The sequence below is a fragment of the Venturia canescens genome, chromosome 5, assembly GCF_019457755.1.
Source record: "Venturia canescens isolate UGA chromosome 5, ASM1945775v1, whole genome shotgun sequence".
NCBI classification, from domain to species: domain Eukaryota; kingdom Metazoa; phylum Arthropoda; class Insecta; order Hymenoptera; family Ichneumonidae; genus Venturia; species Venturia canescens.
Window position 1 is genome coordinate 22,545,332 of NC_057425.1, and position 25,168 is coordinate 22,570,499.

Sequence of the window (25,168 nt, forward strand, 5' to 3'; positions counted from 1 at the left end):
AATTAAATATTGATGTTTTATCGAATCGTGGTGATCAAATAAACATTTTTTATAATCTTCAAATGTTATTGTTTTCAATGTTGATCCTTTAATTCCTTTAGCCTTCTTTCTATCCCCATTCTCACTGAAAACCTTAAATGCGTATAATTTCGCTCGTAATCCAATAAATTCCTCGATTATTTTACCATTCATTTCGTCTTTCATCAAACCAAGAACTTTTTTATTCACTAGAGGAATTCCATAAACGTTATTGCTGGGGTAATCGGAAGTGTAAAATTTTTGCAAATCTTGTTTGATATAATCATAAATGTTAGGAACAGTGAAATGATATAGAAGACTATCTGTATCGGTATACATGAGCTTTGCTTGATTTCCGAATGTTTTCTTGATATAATTGTAGTGGAAATCGTAAATGTATGTTTTCGATAGATCGAGAACTGAAAATCCAACGTAAATGGGTTTATTGAAAAGTACTTTGGTGCGATCCATCTCGATTATAACCATATCATTGTCAAATACTGTACAACTATGGAAATTTGGTTTTGCAATGAGAGCTTTTGCTCCATACCTTCCCTCCCACTTTGTCACGATTCTTACATCTTTATGTTTTCTCACATTTTCCATTGTTTTTCCAAAAACTGTGTTGTTCATTAATTTATAAAAGTTTTTTTCAAATTCATTATTGGATTTTTTTCGCAATTCTGTATTTAAATCTATGTATTTTTTCAGCCATGGGGCTTGGTTAAATTTTAGAATTCTGTGAATTTTGGTTAGTTTCATTCCTAGGTTTAAATATTGTTTTAAATTTCGATAATGTAGTATATATCTATGTTTGGAATGAAGTGTCGTTATCAATTTTGATTGTTTACTATTGGGTGGTGTGTAATGTTCCGGACAAAGTGGGAGATCTTTATGTAGCTCGAAAAGTCCTTCAGGGTATTCCAAGTCTACTTCGAGTATGTAACCAATAGGCGAATCATCTGGAACGTTGAATATATCTATATGTGATATCCATTCGAAACCATCATAGGGTAAAAACAGACTCATAGCTCCACCGTAGAGATTATTCACATCAAAGTACATGAGATATGTTTCCTCTTTGCTTGGATCGAATTTTTTATTCATGTATCTATTGTTTGCTTGAGCATATCGGTTCGAGCACTGTGCTACTCCACCGCGAAGACCACTCTCGATAAACAAAATTTTCTTAACATCAGTGAGAAGCTCAAGCTCCACCCTAAGTAAGTAGAAAAGCAGTTGGGTCGAAAATTTTCAAATATGTCAGACAAAAGCAGTACATCAGTTTTCAAATATAAATCCGAATATTCAGCTAATGAGGTGATTTTGAACGCATTCCAAACTTTCATTGCATGATCGTAGTCTTGGTCGGAGATTTCCTCGTTGTTGAGTTTTGAATAAAAATGCTCTTTTGATAGCAACTGCTTTTCATCGAGTTTTTCCCAAGAATCAATGTATTCATAAGGAAATACTCCCTTTCTTGAGAGCATTTTGAACTCCTCCACACTATTACAGTGTTTTCGGGTAATCGATTTATCATGGTCATTCAGGTAAGATGACAATTTGTCAAGACTGCTTGGCATGAACCTGAATGAATCGATGAAGCGTAAATTTACATTTGTGCCTGAGACGTATTTTGTGAAAGAAATATATCTATCTTTATTAATTGGAAGAAGTTTAACCGTACCATCGAATCGTGTAGCCAGAGATTTAATGAGAAAATGTGAGTCGTAGCCGGAGAGATTGTGAAAAACTATTGGAATGGTGTGGGACTTGGTATAGTTCAAATTACACCCTTGATGCGCAGCACCGCGATACTTACCAGTAAAATGACAATGATCACGGTGCTTCACATCAGTGTGAGTGAATGGCTGCTCACAGATATGACACATTTCAGCATTTTTATACGCTATTTTTTCGTTGGTTGTGAGCGGTTTCATAGGCAAGATATTATTCACACGAGAATCAACCATTTGCGCTATTAACAATAATTGATCGATGAACCACTCGATACAATCAGATCAGGCACATTGTAAATAATACGCTACACTGTGTGGGACATGCTTTTGACACTGTATATCATTTCCAGTTGGTTCGAGAATACTCTCGAGATCGGCATACACAACGAATGGTACTGATTCTTTGTACCGATAATTTTTGAATTTCAATATTTTGTTTTCTTCGTCCGGTAACACCATTTTCGCCTTATTTAGACTCAAGCAATCGCGTTTATGATTTTCAAAAGAACTTTGCAGTTTGAAGTGATTCAAGCAGTTATCACAGAACCATGTGCGTTTATCATAGTTTGTTACCTGTGAACTCAGTAGACGTGACAAATTACGAATCCAAGCAAAGTGATAAATTGGTTGGAAATTGTTCTCATCATCCACTTCCATACCAATATTACTCGCCACCATGAGAAGGTGAATCGTTGGTTTTTCCGATTTATTTTTGCTCAAGTATAACGGTACAATTTCACTTTTTTGTTTGCATTTTTCAATACCATATACGTTGATTGTCAAATTATTCATTTTTTCAAATTTAGGAATACTGTTTAAAGTAATTGGAAAGTTTATACATTCATGCTTGAGCTCTGATAAATATTGGGAGTATGAACTAAGTTTATCTACATTCTTATGCATTGGATGAAGGGCTGCTGTCACAGCCCACAGAAAACAAAATTCATCATCGTTTTTTATATTTACAACAGCCTTCTTCTTCTGTATGTCGTGAGGCAACGTAACAAATGTTGACAAAGCTCCACGCAACGGTGAGTACTGATTGATATTGACTACGAGGTTTATGATTTCACGCAACGACCAACCGGAATCACGTTCTTGAAAATCCTCGATTTTCGTCAACAGCTGATCCGTTACATTTTCATCGAACCATCTTTTAATGTCTATAGCGGCAAGGATTGCTTCGTTTCTAGTATTGAAAAATTTCTTCTCTTCGATTATTTCACCATTTTTCATTGTAGAAAATTCACACGCCAATACAACGTTCACTTTCAGATTTCCAACTTTTTGTATTAAATTTGCTAATCTTTTGACTGTGGATACTTTTGCATCATACAGGAATGATCTCAGATCCTTGTGAAGGAGATTCACCACTGCACCGGTTCGGATACGACTGTTAAAAGCTGTTTCAAGATCTACCCAGCGAATACGATCAGTCGTTTTTTCACGCGCGCCAATATTTCCACCACGTCTCTGATCATTCTTGAATTTTTCACGCAATGATATGAGCAATGATATAGTTGTTTGAATTTTCGTTTTTTCACCACTTGATAGATCACAATTTTTCAATATTTTATTTAATAATTTGATATTACGAGTTCCATATTTCATCCATTTATCTACTTGATCACCGGATGCATTTTTTAATAATTTATAGGCTTTTTTCATCAAGCTTATTAGTTGCAAACACTTTTTTGATTCCATTGTGTATAGATCGTAATTGTGCACAGGTTAGGAAATCAATGAAGAATCACACGAGTACTGCTCTATTTATACTCGAGCATGAGCAGAGATTTCAATGGAAAAATGATTCGCCGAAAAAAATTCAAGCAATAATCCTTATCTGATTAGTATATTCCAGAATGTGCAAGTAGATGGCAGCATTCACGATGGAAAATATAACTCATGATAAATAATATCAATAGAGTATTCTGGATCATTCGGGATAGATGATATCATTAAGAAAAAATTCAGGGAGAAGGGGTAGATGAGTATAAAAGGCTGAATTTTTCATGATGTCCATCAGTCAAATGCGAGATCGAAATAAGGATCGTCGAGAATTAAAAACGAGAATCGAATTATTTTTGAAAAATATTCAAGAACTTCGAAAGCTCATTCAATTGAAAAGTGATACAAATAATCTCACAAGAAAGTTGTCACAATTACATTTATATCAAGAACAGTGATCTCAGTAATATGGATTTGTCGATAATCAACAAAGTCAGTCGCATGGATAATTTCCTACCAACGAAGAAGTTCGTAGATTTGGAGCCTGGAAAAATCTACAAAATCACCGGGTTGAAGCAAATCAATACAACATTCGGAGGACAAGTCACAATGGAACTTGAGAACGAATTTCAAGTATTTCTACCAGCCAGAATCACCAAAGCATTCCAAGAACATCCAGAGGAATTTCAAAAAATGACTCAAGCATCTGTGGAAAATCATCTTCATGTTCGCCCTTTGGGTGGAAAATATAACCAGTGTGAATTTATTTATATGTAAAAACATTTATTTTCATGTGAACATTTTTATTTCCATGCAAAAATTGTTAAAAAATGTATAACAGCGATCAACGAATAAAAATGTAAAAAACATATTTTCGTATTAACTTTTTTTTAAACTTTATGTGTAAAAATATTTACGATTTGAGTTAATTGGTTGGCATACTGTGAGAAAAATATATTTATTGAATTGTTTAATAGAAAACTGGGCTCTGAAAATATGAGATCGAGTAAAAAGAATAAGAGAATGTTGAACTCTCGATCGACGTGCCGAATATCCCATGCTGGTGTGCGTGGAGCACACGAGTACAACTTGATTTCTTCTTCTCACACGGACACGAAATTAGATATATTTTAGTTATGATTATTTCCTGAGTCAGAATGTGAAACGTATCGTCAATCGAACATGCAGAAAGAGAGTGAGGCAGGTCAGTGCGAAATAAAGTACTCATAAGAAATTATAGATCGTCCGTTTATTCGAGAAATAAAGCGTTGTTACAGAGAATGCAGAAGAGAAGCTTCTGTCCACTGAAACGCGCAATTCCCTACAATAAACGAGAGAAAATACTTCGTAAAATTCATAGACGAATTTATCCAAAGATCGGGTTACAGGGCTCCACTACGGAAACGTGTTATAAACGTTCGCAGGTAATAATTTCAAATTTTTTCTTGGATCATAGAGCAAACTTATTTCGCGTCACTCGGTGACCCAGAAAAAAATAAATAATTATTACGTGGCTGGCTCCGCAGAGCATCATGTTACAAGCATGCTCGAACTATCACGGATTTGTTGTTCTGTAGTGCGGCTCATAACTGATGTCATATTTGAAAGATGAGTTATTTTCTTTCTTAATCAGTAATTGATATTTCTCTCTTTTTATCAGTGTTGCGTGAAGGATCTGGTGTTGGTGGGGAGAAAATAAATGACACAATGCGTAGCGGGATAAAAAATGTAAAAAGGTTTTATTGCTCGTAGAGTAACGTGGGCAGTATGCTCACAATTGAAAATACACCCGAACCGATGCAGATTACCCGAGTGAGAAGAGCCGGTCAACGTTGAACGAGGCTCGTTCGACGAAGCTACGAGGAGCGCTCGAAGCGTGCTTTCGCGTGCCCGATAGTTATCGTGAGAAATACCCGCAATCAATGAGAGAAAAGTCCGAATGAGTAGTCCAATTTGTTCCCGTGAAGGTCCTGAAGATATTGAGCGAAGTATTTTTGGTGAAACACCGTAATTACCGGAGAGATTTAGCCGAAAGTGAAACTTGAACGGAGAAGCACGTCAGCACGCTGAACGACCGGATCTAGACTAGTTAATCAATATAGAGATCGATGAAGACGCGCCGTGGGCATGCGCCCCACGTCGCGTCGACCACACCCGAATTGCGTGTCTAGTACGTGCTGACCCCCCGCGAGAGCGTGAGAACTAGAGCACGAAAAGCCCGTTGTCTCACGTTTCCCGAATTCCCGAGCCCGCGAGCTAGCGACGCCCGCGGTGGGGCGAGCACTCGAGCCCGAGAGCGCTCGCCGGCACCGAAGCCTCGCTAATTCCCGAACAATCAGCACTATTGTTAGATTTCAAAAACTTGAAAACATTTATGTATATTCATCATACAGATTTTCAGAAAAAAATTGACATTTGAGACAATTTATGATTAACGGTATAGGTCCATCGAATTCGTCGGTATCCGTTTTTTGATAGTGTTTTCGACATCGGCGATAACTCATGAAATGCTCATCGATGCGCCATTCTTTAGGAAGTCTGTCCCATACGTCGTCAATGTCCTTCCATGCATAAGTTAGAATAAATTCTTGAGGAAGACAAGCGATATCCTCCGTCTTCATTGCTCTCAGACTTCCCAATGTAGCGAAGATTCTTAAGGATCGTGGAAATGATGAATTTTCAACACCATGCTTCAAATACCATTCCTTCAAACGTTGAACATTTTCAAAGGCACAATTGTATTCGCGTACCCCATTGTGATACTTGTAATGCTGATATATTGGCGTGGGTAATTTTCGCAATGCGGGGCAACCCAAATCCTCCACATTAATGATCAACTTTGAATCTCCTATAATATCTGTGATCCATTGCTGTTTTTCCAACCCTTTCACATAAACTAAATTCACATTTTTTAAAATAATGTCAAATACGTTCTTTGATTCATCATAAGGAATATCACCAGCATTCCATGGGATACCGTGATGGTTACGTTCACACCACTTATTCTGACTCTTATATTTGGCTGGCAAACTATCCCATTCACATGGAGGCTTAACTAGAAAGCATCCAAACTCCTCGTAAGCTTCCGCACTGGGATAAATTTTAATGACGGCTAGCTCTTTCAATACGAAATTATTGATAGGCATCTTGAAACCTTGCAAATCTAAAATGGCTTCCATTGCTCAGCTTATTTTTTACAGTATCGTAATGCTCAAGAGTTCAGCATAAAGTGACGATGAGGGGTAAAATCTCCTTTTATAGGATACACCCCCACTATGACACACATTTTTCCAGAATTTTAAAATCGGGATGACGTCATAGAATATTTTGAAATGACGTTCTAGAACTTTCGAAATGACGTCATCGTTCTAGAAGGTTCGAAAGTCATCGTTCCACAGGATGACGTCATCGTTCTAGAACGTTCGAAATGATGACGTCATCGTTCCAGAACATTCGAAATGATGACGTCATCGTTCTAGAACGTTCGAAATGATGACGTCATCGTTCTAGAACGTTCGAAATGATGACGTCATCGTTCTAGAACGTTCGAAATGATGACGTCATGGTGACAATGACTCAGCAAAAAAGTATCCAGAATTTTCGAAATGATGACGTCATCGTTCCAGAACATTCGAAATGATGACGTCATCGTTCTAGAACGTTCGAAATGATGACGTCATCGTGACAATGACTCAGCAAAAAAGTATCCAGAATTTTCGAAATGATGACGTCATCGTTCCAGAACATTCGAAATGATGACGTCATCGTTCTAGAACGTTCGAAATGATGACGTCATCGTGACAATGACTCAGCAAAAAAGTATCCAGAACCGGCCTTGTATATCTACTGAATTCAAACACAGGTCAAGTGAACTAGCTATTGAATTATGAACCTCATTGAAAATGTAAGACCCTAGATTGGTTTTATTTGATTCACGGTCCTGATGCAGGGGAATCGATCGTTGATCTCGATTCAGGAACTAGTCAAATTTTCAATATAATTTACTTAAGTATAGTTTGTCTATGCGATATCAAATGTACGCTAATTAAAGCTGGTATCGTCGTCGTACTGAGTTCCGAAAGTTCTTGCAAAAGTTTGACGAACGTTTATTCAAGATGATTTGTATCAAGGCAATACGTCGTTTTCTTTTATATACACGCACTGCCTTGTTCACGTTGCTTCTATAACCTTTCACTGTCATGGCTGAGCAACAAGTTGAGGAAGATCGAAATTTGTTTGCTAACTATAATCCGTCAGTTCGTGGGAGAATTGTGGGCCTACATCAAGCTGGACGTACTCCAGCACAAATACAGGCTGTCATAGGCTGTAATATTAAAACAGTGAGACTCTGGATAGCCCGTTATGAAGAGGGTGGTGATTTGGGACTTCGCGATCACCGTAAACGAAATAAGCGCCCGTTTAAAACGACTCCGGAAGAAGATGAGGAGTTTTGTCGATTTGTTGAAGAGCACCCTTTCACAACAGTCGACGCTGCATTGAATAAAATGGGAATCGATGTGAACAAAAACACGGCTCGACGTCGCTTAAAAGGAGCAGGCTTAACCGCTCATCATCCCGCTAAAAAATCGCCTTTTACCCCGGAGCATTGCCAGCAACGACTCCGTTTTGCTCGGGAACACTCAAATTGGACAGTAGAGCAATGGTCTGCCATTGTGTGGTCCGACGAAAAGGTATTTGTAATGGGATATTGGGCATTAAATACTATATTGGATTAGATACTATTACGCGTAATCACGTAATCGACACGACAATGTTTATCAATCACCGTTACATCGCTAACTACGAAGCAAAATTTGATTACCACTGAGAAATTCAAAAACCTTTCGCTCATAGCGTAACGCATGATTAGCGACAAAAAATATACTACGGAACATCTGTTACCATTTTACAACATTATTTTTCGCATTGAGATTTCGTTAAACTCTATAAATGAAGCAAGAAAATACACAATTACTCACAAAATTTCTTTATTTCGGCATTGTATTAAATTTATGAGTTATTTTGAATAAATATTTTATTATTTCAAGTGATAATACAATTGAATGGAGTTTCTATTAATTCATACCCTCTTTCGTATCTCGAATCATTTAAGAGTATGGATCAGTCGACTAACCTCACTTGGAATTTTCGAAATCGAAATTCTTTGACTCAGTTTGACCGATTAAAAAAAGGCTCTGTCAGCCTAGGCAGAACGATGGCAAAAATCGACTGACAGAGCCTTTTTTTAATCGGTCAAACTGTGTTCCAGAATTTCGATTTCGAAATTTGCAGCTATCTCTCTCGCACTCACGGTTGCGATATACCGATTGATCCATCCTCTTAAAAATAAGGAACGATACAAGTGATAACGTTTCAGTACGAAAAAAGCGGACACAATTTTGTGATTTTTGGATGTCGTTTTTTTTCGATTTTTCTTGTTTTGTTGTTAAATAAATTTATGATATTTTGATTTACCCATCTCAATTCGGCTGCGATAACTTGACAATTAGTGGTCCTGAAGCTGAATTAGTCAATAGCAATAACACACAATGTTTTTATCCGTTTTGGAATAAATAAAACGCCGAGTCGAATACTTTATATTTCTTTTCAGTTTTTTGTGCTAAAAAATAAGGGTTCATTAAAAGGAAATTGATGATGTTTGCTTTGGAATTTCTTTTAAACAACAAGGTGAAGATAGGAAATTTGAAAGCATAAGTTCAGAGAGGGCGGGTTTTATTAGTAGAAGCTACAGATATTTGCAGTTATAAACATTCAATAATGGTACTCCGAAGACTGTAAATTTTCCTTATAAATGTATACTAGCACTCATAAATATTTTAATTTCACCTTGTTATTGATAAAAATTGCAATGAAGAAAAAGAAAAGCCCTGTTCACGATCAATTATTATAGAACAAAAAACATGAAAACTCCATCATTTAAAATGAACATACATTTTTTGAGAATGAACCGAATTTGTAATTTACTTCTATCGAATTAATCTTCTTTGCAATTCTTTTCACCTTATTGGAGGCAGGGTTGTAGAATTTCCGATGAAAAAGTAACAAATTAATGATAAACTTTTCAGTTCGTAATGGGAATAACTTACATTCACCATTCAATTCATATTTTTTATGGAAATTATGTTAATCCACTGGAAATTTTTTACATTAACTATTCAATTTCCATTTTTAATAAAAATTATTTCCATTAAATACTCAATTGAAATGGCTAATGGAAGAAGTTCCCTTTAAAAAATAAATTGAGTAGTTTATGAACACCACTCATGATAGGTGTTCAAGTCCTCGGACGATGGCCGACGCCATGTCTACCGTCCACGAGCAAGAATTTTCGAGCTCCAGCCACGATACGTCGTGCCACAGCAATGGAGCGGTCGAATAACGGCGGGATTTTGGGCGTGCATGTCCGCCGCTGGACCAATGACATTGTGCGAAATTCCACCGAGGATGAGATCAGTGGATTACGTGAACATTCTGCAAAATGTCATGCTACCTTGCGCCAGAGAGCGGTTCCCCGCCGATCGGTATCCACATGTTCAATTCATGCAAGATCGAAGCGCCGTTCACACATCTCGGGTGACGATGGCGTGGTTCGATGAGCACCGAGAAGTTCGAGTAATGGATTGACCGAGCAAATCCCCAGACTTGAATCCCATTGAGAATCTTTGGAGTACGTCTCATTATTCTTAGTTTGGTCACACTAAAGATTTTACAACGTGAAAACGTTGTGACCATAGTTATTGTGTATGGAGATTGTTAGAGAACTCCAGGGTTACAAAGTTTAACAAAAAATTTTGTTGACTTAAGAAAAGTCATGTTTTTCAAATTTTCGATCGGATTGAAACTTTGAGTAATTTGACAGCATCCACGTCAATTTTGGTCTCAAACAACGTCCTCACGTGCACGGTAGCACCCGTGTTTCTGCAAAAACTGTTTTTTCAAATTTATTTAAAAATTTCCATTATAAGTAAATTATAGCAAATCTTAATGTAAATGCGTATAATACCCTGCTTACATTTCCTAAGAAACCGTTCATCCTAACAGGCATAATGGTCAAAGATTGGAGATCCGGCGAGGACCGGATCCGTGAAGCACTTGTGGCGCACGTGCATCGCGTGTGGGCAGACATTGAGACGAGGGAAGATTATTGCCTTCGCCTCGTCAACTCGATGCCCACTCGCATGCAGTGCGTCATAGAAAATAATGGGTCCTGGATCGACTATTGAGCGCCGTTTCTCGTTAGTATTGGTTTCATTTTTGATAGAAATACCTTCGGTATCAATTGTTAATTTCGAAGTTAAACTCATTTGGGTTCATTGACGATGGAAATCGATAGCTGCAATACGTCACGCTGATCACTAACTGTGACCGAAAACTGACGAAAGTCTGAAAAGTCTGGCAAAAGTTGTATCCTAATCAGCAGTTTTTTTTTTGCCTTTTAGATAAATACAACTTTATAGCCAAACTGTGTTAAAAATTTATTTAATAGGATGTACTTTACTAGCTCTCTATGGGATTGAAGTCTGAGGATTTGGTTGATCAATCCATTGCTTGGATTTCTTGAAGATGTGTGAAAGGCCCTTCGATCTTACATAAATTGAACATGCGGGTACCGATGGACGGGGGACCGCTCTCTGGCGCAAGGTAGCATGACATTTTGCAGAATGTTCACGTAATCCACTGATCTCATCCGCGGTGGAATTTCGCACAATGTCATTGGTCCAGCGGCGGACATGCACGCCCAAAATCCCGCCGTTATTCGACCGCTCCATTGCTGCTGCACGACGTATCGGGGCTGGAGCTTGAAAATTCTTGCTCGTTGACGGTAGACCCAGCAATAGCTGTGGTCCGAGGAATTTGACATTGATAGAAGGAGTCGAGGCGGTTAATAATGGTAAAATGTTATTTGGTTGCTACTCATCTTTTTCAAACAATGTTTACTGCCAGTATAGGGAAGGAATATTACATATCATTTTCAGTATGGCTTTTATTGTTTGCATAATCACATGGGAGCGGAGTAGCTAACTGGGCCAATGCGAAGGCTCACAAATTTTGAATCGTAATAATGTAGGAGTTACTTACAACCATCCATGCTAGCCTATTGATGAATAATTACCGAAAATGCGCTGAGAAAACGTGGAATAATTCAAATTCCATATAATCGAACCGTTATCGACTTTGTGATAGGTTGTTTAGTTTTTTAATTATACACATTCAAGCAAATAAGTTTTCATATCGATTTTAGAAGCTATCTGCAGAACATGATACTTTGCACGTTGAGTTCGTACTTAACTCCCTACTCCAACCAAGCTTTCTTCGTTAAATAACTGACCATCCATAAAAAAAACTTAGAAACCGATGCCTCTTTCTTCTTATTTGATTCGAACAGCTAAATCAATTGAAAAAAATTCCATCTAATTTACGTGCAGCATTAAAATTTATCATATCAATTCGAGGGCAAGTATTTTCTAATGAATTGAAAAAAGTTACCACTTGAATTACGTGCAGCACTAAAATTTGTGATATCAATCGGTGGACAAGTATTTTATTAGTAACTCCAAAGTTCAACATTATGGAATTGTTCTAAGAAGCTTTTAAATCCAAAAATATCACATGCAAGCTAATCATTTCTTGCTCTATGGTGGCAGAGACTTATAAGAAAATCTATTCTTTTCAGACTTTCAGGAGCTTCTGATATTATTCACAATATTCGACGTCGATTGGATCGTTACAAATTATGTTTAAATATGAGTTAAAAGTACTTGTCCGGCCCAACACTATTTTATTGAAATAAAAATCAATCATAAAAAAACGAAATTGTACGGCAGAATCCGGTTAAAAATGTATTGAAATGCGATTTATTATTAGTTTAATGTTCTTAATAATAGTATAGGTTAGTTATACCGAATGAAATTCGTTCGCTGGAAGAAGTGAGAAGTAAAAAAGTCATTCCAATACAAACTGGGGACTTATTTTTGGAAACTTGAACATATTTAATGTGCAAAATGTTTTTTATTTATCGATGCACAAAAACATCCCTTGTATAGTACAGGACAATTCGTTTCCGTTCTTATTAAATTAGTACACTTGAGGGAAAATTACTTGAAGATAACTCTCTAAATTCCCTCTGCATGAATATTTGTGCTCCATCAGTTCTAGAAAAGCCCTGATTTTTATTTGAATAAACAATTTTAATGGAAAGTGATGGGCCGGACAAGTACTTTTAACTCATATTTAAACATAATTTGTAACGATCCAATCGACGTCGAATATTGTGAATAATATCAGAAGCTCCTGAAAGTCTGAAAAGAATAGATTTTCTTATAAGTCTCTGCCACCATAGAGCAAGAAATGATTAGCTTGCATGTGATATTTTTGGATTTAAAAGCTTCTTAGAACAATTCCATAATGTTGAACTTTGGAGTTACTAATAAAATACTTGTCCACCGATTGATATCACAAATTTTAGTGCTGCACGTAATTCAAGTGGTAACTTTTTTCAATTCATTAGAAAATACTTGCCCTCGAATTGATATGATAAATTTTAATGCTGCACGTAAATTAGATGGAATTTTTTTCAATTGATTTAGCTGTTCGAATCAAATAAGAAGAAAGAGGCATCGGTTTCTAAGTTTTTTTTATGGATGGAATTATCAGCAAACACGACACCATCAATGTACTTGTCCCAACCTTTTTTTCCCTATGGGAAGTTTATGGTTTGATATCACGTCTTTTTTCTCGAAAGTTCCTTATTTATGTTTTGACGACTATATAATTTTAATTTTAATTTCTATGAATTATTTACGATTTAATGCTTATAACATTGGTTTCCACGAAAAAAGACCTATTTTTCGTCAAAATTGTACTGGAAATATTTCGTCACAGGTCTATCCTTGGACTTTGGCGATTTTTTTCCTTGTACTCTAATATGTTTTGTCAATTAGGAACCCAAGAGCATAGTGGAAAGCAGATTGGAGGCCGAAATATGATTTTGGCTTGTAACATCTGATTCGTCGAAAAAAGACTGATACCGCACAATCAGTATACTAGTGAAGAGTATTATACACGAATGCTGTAGAATTGTAATATATTTGATATTTTCTTACGGTTCGAAATCATTTTCGTTGTGTGACTTAAGAAGTTTTGTTTACATTTTTTGTGTATAATAAGAAAACGGGCGATCATCAATGTAATTGTCCAAATTTTTTTTCTCCGAGTGAGGATTTTTACGGCTTGATATCAAATCTTTTTTCTATGGCAGTTCTAAACGACAAAAAATATTCTTAAATAAGATTTTCTAAAGTTCTCCAATGTTTCTATTGTGATATTTAAAAATAAGTTCTCCAATGATTTTCTTTAAGTTTTGTACAATTTATAATAGTTTGATATTCTTCGAATGTTTGAAGTGATACCCTCAATTTTGCAACCATTTCGAACGTGTCCATAATTTTGTGGGATTAAAATCATATTCCGTAAGGTTTTTCAATATTTTGTATCATTGTGGAATTTTCCCCCGTCATTTATAAATTTTATTTCCAATAGTTTTGATGAAATCATTGTGAATAAAGAAAATATGAATATTTTTCAATGAACCGAATTTTTTGATTGACTTTCCTTAAAATTTGACAGAAGGAAAAAGAAAAAAATATCTACAATGTTCACCAAGTCCACCAGAATTCGCAATTTTCACATATGTTTATTGAATTCTAATGCTAGCAATTTTCATTTCATTAAAAAACGTGCTTCCAAGGACTTTTTGAAGCAATCTTTTTCATTTGTATTATCATACCCAGAGATAAAAGTTGACACACCCACGTCGATGCACAAAATTTTCAAACTCTGCATGTAGCCACCAAGGTTTAGCCGGACAAAAGATAAACTATGAAGTGCGTCAAGACCAACAGAATTGCTTATTTATTAATATGTCCATTGCATTTTGAAAACATAACTTCTTATGTAATTCATAAATAGGCCATCGCTGACTTCTTGTATCATTTATCATTATTTTGAGTTATTTATTACTAGTAATCCATATCATCATCCATAATAGTAATCCATATTGTATCATTTATCATTATTTTGAGTTATTTATTACTAGTAATCCATATCATCATCCATAATAGTAATCCATATTGTATCATTTATCATTATTTTGAGTTATTTATTACTAGTAATCCATATCGTAATTCTATAATTCTTCTACAATTTTTATTAATTGTAAGTATCCATATTTCATAATCAAAAATAGGAAGTGCTAATACCTAGCGTGCATGTCAATACACAGAATTTTCAAAGTCTGCAAGTATCCGCTGCGATTTATTCATCTACATTTTGATACAGAAAGAAAAAATTACCACCGATTCATAAAATTCATTATGCCAAAACTAAAAGAAAAGAAGACAGCGCACTTCAAAGTGAACAGAACTCAAAATTGTTTCATGTATCTTCGTTTATATATTGCAGTCGGAACCAAAAAGTGAAAAGATTGGCACACCTACGCTTCACAGAAATATCAAAGTTCATAGGTATTCGCTGCATGCCAGTAATACAAACTTTGGTGCTATGGGGCAAACCACTTCAAAATTCCATGAACCACATTCTTGAAACTTTTTATGTCACATTCAAGAAAAAAAGTGACAGATACGCTGCATGTTGAAGCACGCGAAATGCTGTATTTTTGTATGTCTCCATGGTTATACGCAAACAAAATATTTGATCACATCCAAAAATTATCAGACGGAGACTTACACACATGAATTTTTCAACCCATGATGCCAATGGCAAACATGGTCTGGAAATACTCAACATACATGTCGCTTCATGACTTTGTCGCACTTTAGAGGTGTTCATTGCATTTCGAAGATATCAATTTTGATATCATGAAAATCAGACACCCAATGACTTATTGAAATAAATTTCCAAATTCATTATGCAATAAGTCAAGTGAATATATCTATGCACTTACATGGCCCAAAGATTTTTCTAAAACTCGGGTGTATAAACAAGGAATCATGAAAACTTTTTGTTATGAATTTTCCAATTTATTGAAATCAATATGAGGAAATAGATACAGAAGTCACTCGAATTGTCTAGAGAATGAATAGAAATTGGTATGGATATACTGTAAGCTAAGGAGGTGGGAAAAAGGGCCCGGTGAACACAGCCAAACGAAATGAAAGAAAATATGACAACAATACATTGAATTAGACACTTTTACTTGACCAAAGTTTTTCAAAATTTATTTGCATTCATTTACATACAACCACGCATATTTTTTCTATAGTGTAATAACACAACATAAAATTTATGTTTGGAAAGAACATTTGAGAGGTTATAATGAGCGAAAGTTTTTTTTTCTCACATAACTCCTGTTGAAAATTTGTAATGAACCAGAACCACGATTGCAACAAAATTATGTCATGAATAAACGTAAAATCAAAGAATTTGTACAAGGAGAAATTTCCCAATACTAATATATGTCCTATATAACAAATACTCGCGAACCGATTGCGATGAGGGTAAACTAACCCCATGGTTTTCACAAAACTTACATAACATTTTTTTTTATAGTCATATAAGAATTTTTAATCGAATTCATACAGCTCGTACTGTTTCTCCGAAATTTTATCATTTAGATCGCTGTTGCTATTAATTTGATCATGCCATCAAAAACTGACAGATGGTTGAACAATATATCACGCCAAAGTCACTATATATCTGGTTTTCGTAATATACACTGCATGTATGACACCATATACCACTATTTTGAATAAAATAAATACATATTGAACACTTGATTAGATGAAAAATATTTTTTTTTCACCCCGCACTTCGTAATGTCGGAAATCCGATTATTATAACATCAAAAGCTGACAGCTGACTGATGGGATTGTATATATAGGTATATATTCATAAACTTTATTCCGCTGGAACGGTACAGCGAGTATCCTGACCAATCACAACTCATTATTTCTGTAGCCGGGATCCCGGGACTCGAGTTTCCATAGAAATGGGTTATAACTGGCATCAAGAGGCCTTTGATGGTGTTCTGTACAGACACGGCAAATCCATAAATGTGTTAGTAACTTTTGCATAATCTTGAGCCTGTGCAAAGTTTTTTCTCAGCATTCACGCTACTGATCGTGTTGGTTTCGTGCTCATTCGAAAGGGATTTTGAAAATTAGTCTCCAAACCAATTTTTGATTTATAAAAAATCTCCTGAGCTCTGCAATTTTAGAAAATTATATGCCAGTTTTACCCCCACCACCGCGAATCGTTTTATTCAGAGAAAGTATACTCGGCGAGCCTCGGGCCAGCAGACGACAGGGCTGTCAATGTACTTGTCCCGAGACTCTACCGAGTCTCTTGATATCAGTGAATATTCTTTTGGATTCAGATGATTCTATTCAGAAGACCGCGTGCGAAGTTTGAATAATGATTCCCTTTGACTGACAATGCCTTTTTTTCGATTCTGCAGTGATCCTGAGCGAAACGGAGCCGTGCTGGCAATGCTCCGGGGTAAAATCGTTTTTTGGGGGACCATTAGCGCCTAGGCCTGCTTCTTTTAAGTGACGTCGAGCCATATTTTTGCCCACATCGATTCCCGTTTCATTTAATACGGCGACGACTATTGTGAACGGGTGCTCTTTGATAAATCAACAAAGCTCCTCATCTTATCCGGTGTCATTTTTAACGGGGGGTTTTTTCGTTTACGGTGATCGCGGAGTGCCACATCACCACCATCTTCATAACGGGTTATCTCACTGGACGGGAGTGTCAAAGTTTTAATATTACAGCCGATAGTAGCCTGTATTTGTGCTGAAGTAAGTCCGGCTTCATGTAGGCCCACAATTTTCCCGCGAACCGACGGATTATAGTTAGCAAGTTTTGTTTGAAGCTTGTTCTAAGTTTTGTTCTAAGTTTTGTTCTAAGTATTGTTTCAAGTTTTGTTCTAAGTTTTGTTTCAAGTTTTGTTCTAAGTTTTGTTTCAAGTTTTGTTCTAAGTTTTATCCGAAGTTTTGTTCTAGTTGTTTTTGTTCTAAATCTTATGTTGAAAATTGGTAATAAATCCAAAATATAAATATCATTCTGAAAACTCGAGGAATTATGAATAAAATTTATTTTTTTTTAACATTTTTGAACAAGACGCTCCAGCTCTGTCTTTCTTTTTCTTCTTCGTTGAGCTCGGCTTGGAAGCGCATCATTCTGTAAAAAAAAAATAACATCAAGTCCATGCTTTCATAATTTCTACTTCATGAAAACATGTTGTTCATTCCTCTTCATATCGCGGTTCACGTTTTTTCATTCAACCCTTCAAGAGCACGGATCAGTCGGTTTATCGCAACCGTGAGTACGAGAGAGACAGCTGCCAATTTTGTAAGGGAAATTTTTACCATACCGTTCGCCCGATCGGAATGATAAAAATGTCAGCCTATTACTGCCATCGCCCTGCGTGGGCTAACAAAGTTATTTTTTAATTGGTCAAACTATGTCAAAGAATTTACATTCCAAAATTTCGAAGTGAGGTTAGGTTACTGATCCGTTCTCTTAACGGCTGACGGGCACATGACGCTTCAAAAAAATTCGTGTGTCTAAAGGTTAAGTCGTACCATTTATTTACCTCAACATTTCCCTCCGCAATTCTTCCATCCGTTCCTACCCCGTTACTATTATTGAAAAAAAAAAGATATATCAATATTGATCGAGGTGAAATTACTTATCCACCGATATTCTTTACTCGTTTGCTGATAATTCCATCCATGAAAAAAACTTTAAAACAAAATTTTTATAAAAAATGGGCAAAAAAATTATTTTATAAAAAAAAACTGAACAATTCGAAAAAAATTTCACAAATCTTGAAAAAGCATTATCTTTAAAAAAAACTGAACTGTATCTATTTTTTAAAGTGTTAAAAGAATCAAATAACAAGTAAAAAATAAAAACCGAAAAATCGCGCTTGAAATCATTTTGGAAACCGATGCCTCATTCTTCTTATTTGATTCGAAGGGCTAAATCAATTAAAAAAAAATCCATCTAATTTACGTGCAGCATTAAAATTTATTATATCAATTCGAGGCCAAGTATTTTCTAATAAATTGAAAAAAGTTACCATTTGAGTTACGTGCAGCAATAAAATTTATGATATCAATCGAAGGACAAGTAATTTATGAGTAACTCCAAATTTCAACATTATGGAACTGTTTTAAGAAGCTTTTAAATCCAAAAAAATCACATGCAAGCTAGTCATTTCTTACTCTATGGTGGCAGAGACAATCGATTTTTTTCAGACTTTCAGGAGCTACTGATATTATTCACAATATTCGACGTCGATTGGATCGATAGAAATTATGTTTAAATATGAGTTAAAAGTACTTCCCCGGCCCATCACTTTCCATTAAACTTATTATATTTAAATAAAAATCAGGGCTTTTTTAGAACTGTTGCAGCACAAATATTCATGCAGAGGGAATTTAGAGAATTATCTTCAAGTAATTTTCTCTTAATTGCACTAATTTAATAAGAATGGAAACAAATTGTCCTGTAATATACAAAAGATGTTATTGTGCATCGATAAATAAAAAACATTTTGCACATTAAATATGTTGAAGCTTCCAAAATGACACCCCAGTTTGTATTGCTATGACGGCAGTTTTTACTTCTCACTTCTTCCAGCGAACGAATTTCATTCGGCATAACTAACCTAAGTCGCATTTCAATAAATTTTTAACCGGATTCTCCCGTACAGTTTCGTTTTTTTATGATTGATTTTTATTTGATTTAAATGAAATTTTCGCCTGACATCCTTGGACACCGTGGATACGTCTGGAAAATTCAAAAGTTCGTTCGAGGCACCCTTTCGCAAAGTTCGAACTCTGCGAGGTTATTTTTCTCGACAATCGGCTTATCCAGACGTATCCAACGATGCACCAGGTTGTTTTGGCTCCATAATAATCCAAATTTTCGCCTGGCATCCTCGACCACCGTGGATACATCTGGAAAATTTAAATGTTCATTCGAGGCACCCTTTTGCAAAGTTCGAACTGAGCGAGGTTATTTTTCTCGACAATCGGCTTATCCAGACGTATCCATCGATGCACCAGGTTGTTTTGGCTCCATAACAATCCAAATTTTCGCCTGGTATCCTCGGACACCGTGGATACGTCTGGAAAATTTAAAAGTTCGTTCGAGGCACCCTTTCGCAAAGTTCGAACTCTGCGAGGTTATTTTTCTCGACAATCGGCTTATCCAGACGTATCCATCGATGCACCAGGTTGTTTTGGCTCCATAATAAACCAGATTATCGCCTGGTATCCTCGGACACCGTGGATACGTCTGGAAAATTTAAAAGTTCGTTCGAGGCACCCTTTCGCAACGTTCGAATTCTGCGAAGTTATTTTTCTCGACAATCGGCTTATCCAGACGTATCCATCGATGCACCAAGTTTTTTTGGTCATATTATGATCCAAATTTTCGCCTGACATCCTTGGACACCGTGGATACGTCTGGAAAATTCAAAAGTTCGTTCGAGGCACCCTTTCGCAAAGTTCGAACTCTGCGAGGTTATTTTTCTCGACAATCGGCTTATCCAGACGTATCCAACGATGCACCAGGTTGTTTTGGCTCCATAATAATCCAAATTTTCGCCTGGCATCCTCGACCACCGTGGATACGTCTGGAAAATTTAAATGTTCGTTCGAGGCACGCTTTTGCAAAGTTCGAACTGAGCGAGGTTATTTTTCTCGACAATCGGCTTATCCAGACGTATCCATCGATGCAAAAGGTTGTTTTGGCTCCATAATAAACCAAATTTTCGCCTAGTATCCTCGGACACCGTGGATACGTCTGGAAAATTTAAAAGTTCGTTCGAGGCACCCTTTTGCAAAGATCGAACTGAGCGAGGTTATTTTTCTCGACAATCGGCTTATCCAGACGTATCCATCGATGCACCAGGTTGTTTTGGCTCCATAATAATCCAAATTTTCGCCTGGTATCCTCGGACACCGTGGATACGTATGGAAAATTTAAAAGTTCGTTCGAGGCACCCTTTCGCAAAGTGCGAACTCTGCGAGGTTATTTTTCTCGACAATCGGCTTATCCAGACGTATCCATCGATGCACCAGGTTGTTTTGGCTCCATAATAAACCAAATTTTCGCCTAGTATCCTCGGACACCGTGGATACGTCTGGAAAATTTAAAAGTTCGTTCGAGGTACCCTTTTGCAAAGATCGAACTGAGCGAGGTTATTTTTCTCGACAATCGGCTTATCCAGACGTAGCCATCGATGCACAAGGTTGTTTTGGCTCCATAATAAACCAAATTATCGCCTGGTATCCTCGGACACCGTGGATACGTCTGGAAAATTTAAAAGTTCGTTCGAGGCACCCTTTCGCAAAGTTCCAACTGAGCGAGGTTATTTTTCTCGACAATCGGCTTATCCAGACGTATCCATCGATGCACCAGGTTGTTTTGGCTCCATAATAATCCAAATTTTCGCCTGGTATCCTCGGACACCGTGGATACGTATGGAAAATTTAAAAGTTCGTTCGAGGCACCCTTTCGCAAAGTGCGAACTCTGCGAGGTTATTTTTCTCGACAATCGGCTTATCCAGACGTATCCATCGATGCACCAGGTTGTTTTGGCTCCATAATAATCCAAATTTTCGCCTGGCATCCTCGACCGCCGTGGATACGTCTGGAAAATTTAAATGTTCGTTCGAGGCACCCTTTTGCAAAGTTCGAACTGAGCGAGGTGATTTTTCGCAACAATCGGCTTATCCAGACGTATCCATCGATGCACCAGGTTGTTTTGGCTCCATAATAAATCAAATTTTCGCCTGGTATCCTCGGACACCGTGGATACGTCTGGAAAATTTAAAAGTTCGTTCGAGGCACCCTTTCGGAAAGTTCGAACTCTGCGAGGTTATTTTTCTCGACAATCGGCTTAGCCAGACGTATCCATCTAAGCACCAGGTTGTTTTGGCTCCATAATGAACCAAATTTTCGCCTGGTATCCTCGACCACCGTGGATACGTCTGGAAAATTTAAGTGTTCGTTCGAGGCACCCTTTCGCAAAGTTCGAACTCTGCGAGGTTATTTTTCTCGACAATCGGCTTATCCAGACGTATCCATCGATGCACCAGGTTGTTTTGGCTCCATAATAATCCAAATTTTCGCCTGGCATCCTCGACCGCCGTGGATACGTCTGGAAAATTTAAATGTTCGTTCGAGGCACCCTTTTGCAAAGTTCGAACTGAGCGAGGTGATTTTTCGCAACAATCGGCTTATCCAGACGTATCCATCGATGCACCAGGTTGTTTTGGCTCCATAATAAACCAAATTTTCGCCTGGTATCCTCGGACACCGTGGATACGTCTGGAAAATTTAAAAGTTCGTTCGAGGCACCCTTTCGGAAAGTTCGAACTCTGCGAGGTTATTTTTCTCGACAATCGGCTTATCCAGACGTATCCATCAATGCACCAGGTTTTTTTGGTCATATTATGATCCAAATTTTCGCCTGACATCCTTGGACACCGTGGATACGTCTGGGAAATTTAAAAGTTCCTTCGAGGCACCCTTTCGCAAAGTTCGAACTCTGCGAGGGTATTTTTCTCGACAATCGGCTTATCCATACGTATCCATCGATGCACCAGGTTATTTTGGCTCCATAATAATCCAAAGTTTCGCCTGGCATCCTCGACCATCGTGGATACGTCTGGAAAATTTAAGTGTTCGTTCGAGGCACCCTTATGCAAAGTTCGAACTGAGCGAGGTTATTTTTCTCGACAATCGGCTTATCCAGACATATCCAACGATGCCCCAGGTTGTTTTGGCTCCATAATAATCCAAATTTTCGCCTGATATCCTTGACCACCGTGGATACGTCTGGAAAATTTAAATGTTCGTTCGAGGCACCCTTTTGCAAAGTTCGAACTGAGCGAGGTTATTTTTCTCGACAATCGGCTTATCCAGACGTATCCATCGATGCACCAGGTTGTTTTGGCTCCATAATAAACCAAATTTTCGCCTGGTATCCTCGGACACCGTGGATACGTCTGGAAAATTTAAAAGTTCGTTCGAGGCACCATTTCGCAAAGTTCGAACTCTGCGAGGTTTTTTTTCTCGACAATCGGCTTATCCAGACGTATCCATCAATGCACCAGGTTTTTTTGGTCATATTATGATCCAAATATTCGCCTGACATCCTTGGACACCGTGGATACGTCTGGGAAATTCAAAAGTTCCTTCGAGGCACCCTTTCGCAAAGTTCGAACTCTGCGAGGGTATTTTTCTCGACAATCGGCTTATCCATACGTATCCATCGATGCACCAGGTTATTTTGGCTCCATAATAATCCAAATTTTCGCCTGGCATCCTCGACCATCGTGGATACGTCTGGAAAATTTAAGTGTTCGATCGAGACACCCTTATGCAAAGTTCGAACTGAGCGAGGTTATTTTTCTCGACAATCGGCTTATCCAGACGTATCCAACGATGCCCCAGGTTGTTTTGGCTCCATAATAATCCAAATTTTCGCCTGATATCCTTGACCACCGTGGATACGTCTGGAAAATTTAAATGTTCGTTCGAGGCACCCTTTTGCAAAGTTCGAACTGAGCGAGGTTATTTTTCTCGACAATCGGCTTATCCAGACGTATCCATCGATGCACCAGGTTGTTTTGGCTCCATAATAAACCAAATTTTCGCCTGGTATCCTCGGACACCGTGGATACGTCTGGAAAATTTAAAAGTTCGTTCGAGGCACCATTTCGCAAAGTTCGAACTCTGCGAGGTTTTTTTTCTCGACAATCGGCTTATCCAGACGTATCCATCGATGCACCAAGTTGTTTTGGCTCCATAATAATCCAAATTTTCGCCTGGTATTCTCAGACACCGTGTATACGTCTGGAAAATTTAAAAGTTCGTTCGAGGCACCCTTTTGCAAAGATCGAACTGAGCGAGGTTATTTTTCTCGACAATCGGCTTATCCAGACGTAGCCATCGATGCACAAGGTTGTTTTGGCTCCATAATAAACCAAATTATCGCCTGGTATCCTCGGACACCGTGGATACGTCTGGAAAATTTAAAAGTTCGTTCGAGGCACCCTTTCGCAACGTTCGAATTCTGCGAAGTTATTTTTCTCGACAATCGGCTTATCTAGACGTATCCATCGATGCACCAAGTTTTTTTGATCATATTATGATCCAAACTTTCGCCTGACATCCTTGGACACCGTGGATACGTCTGGAAAATTCAAAAGTTCGTTCGAGGCACCCTTTCGCAAAGTTCGAACTCTGCGAGGTTATTTTTCTCGACAATCGGCTTATCCAGACGTATCTAACGATGCACCAGGTTGTTTTGGCTCTATAATAATCCAAATTTTCGACTGGCATCCTCGACCACCGTGGATACGTCTGGAAAATTGAAATGTTCGTTCGAGGCACCCTTTTGCAAAGTTCGAACTGAGCGAGGTTTTTTTTCTCGACAATCGGCTTATCCAGACGTATCCATCGATGCACCAGGTTGTTTTGGCTCCATAATAAACCAAATTTTCCCCTAGTATCCTCGGACACCGTGGATATGTCTGGAAAATTTAAAAGTTCGTTCGAGGCACCCTTTCGCAAAGTTCGAATTCTGCGAAGTTATTTTTCTCGACAATTGGCTTATCCAGACGTATCCATCGATGCACCAGGTTGTTTTGGCTCCATAATAAACCAAATTTTCGCCTAGTATCCTCGGACACCGTGGATACGTCTGGAAAATTTAAAAGTTCGTTCGAGGCCCCCTTTCGCAAAGTTCGATTTCTGCGAAGTTATTTTTCTCGACAATTGGCTTATCCAGACGTATCCATCGATGCACCAGGTTTTTTTGGTCATATTATGATCCAAATTTTCGCCTGACATCCTTGGACACCGTGGATACGTCTGGAAAATTCAAAAGATCGTTCGAGGCACCCTTTCGCAAAGTTCCAACTGAGCGAGGTTATTTTTCTCGACAATCGGCTTATCCAGACGTATCCATCGATGCACCAGGTTGTTTTGGCTCCATAATAATCCAAATTTTCGCCTGGTATCCTCGGACACCGTGGATACGTGTGGACAATTTAAAATTCGTTCGAGGCACCCTTTCGCAAAGTTCGAACTCTGCGAGGTTATTTTGCTCGACAATCGGCTTATCCAGACGTATCCATCGATGCACCAGGTTGTTTTGGCTCCATAATAATCCAAATTTTCGCCTGGCATCCTCGACCGCCGTGGATACGTCTGGAAAATTTAAATGTTCGTTCGAGGCACCCTTTTGCAAAGTTCGAACTGAGCGAGGTGATTTTTCGCAACAATCGGCTTATCCAGACGTATCCATCGATGCACCAGGTTGTTTTGGCTCCATAATGAACCAAATTTTCGCCTGGTATCCTCGCCCACCGTGGATACGTCTGGAAAATTGAAAAGTTCGTTCGAGGCACCCTTTCGGAAAGTTCGAACTCTGCGAGGTTATTTTTCTCGACAATCGGCTTATCCAGACGTATCCATCGCTGCACCAAGTTTTTCTGGTCATATTATGATCCAAATTTTCGCCTGACATCCTTGGACACCGTGGATACGTCTGGAAAATTTAAAAGTTCGTTCGAGGCACCCTTTCGCAAAGTTCGAATTCTGCGAAGTTATTT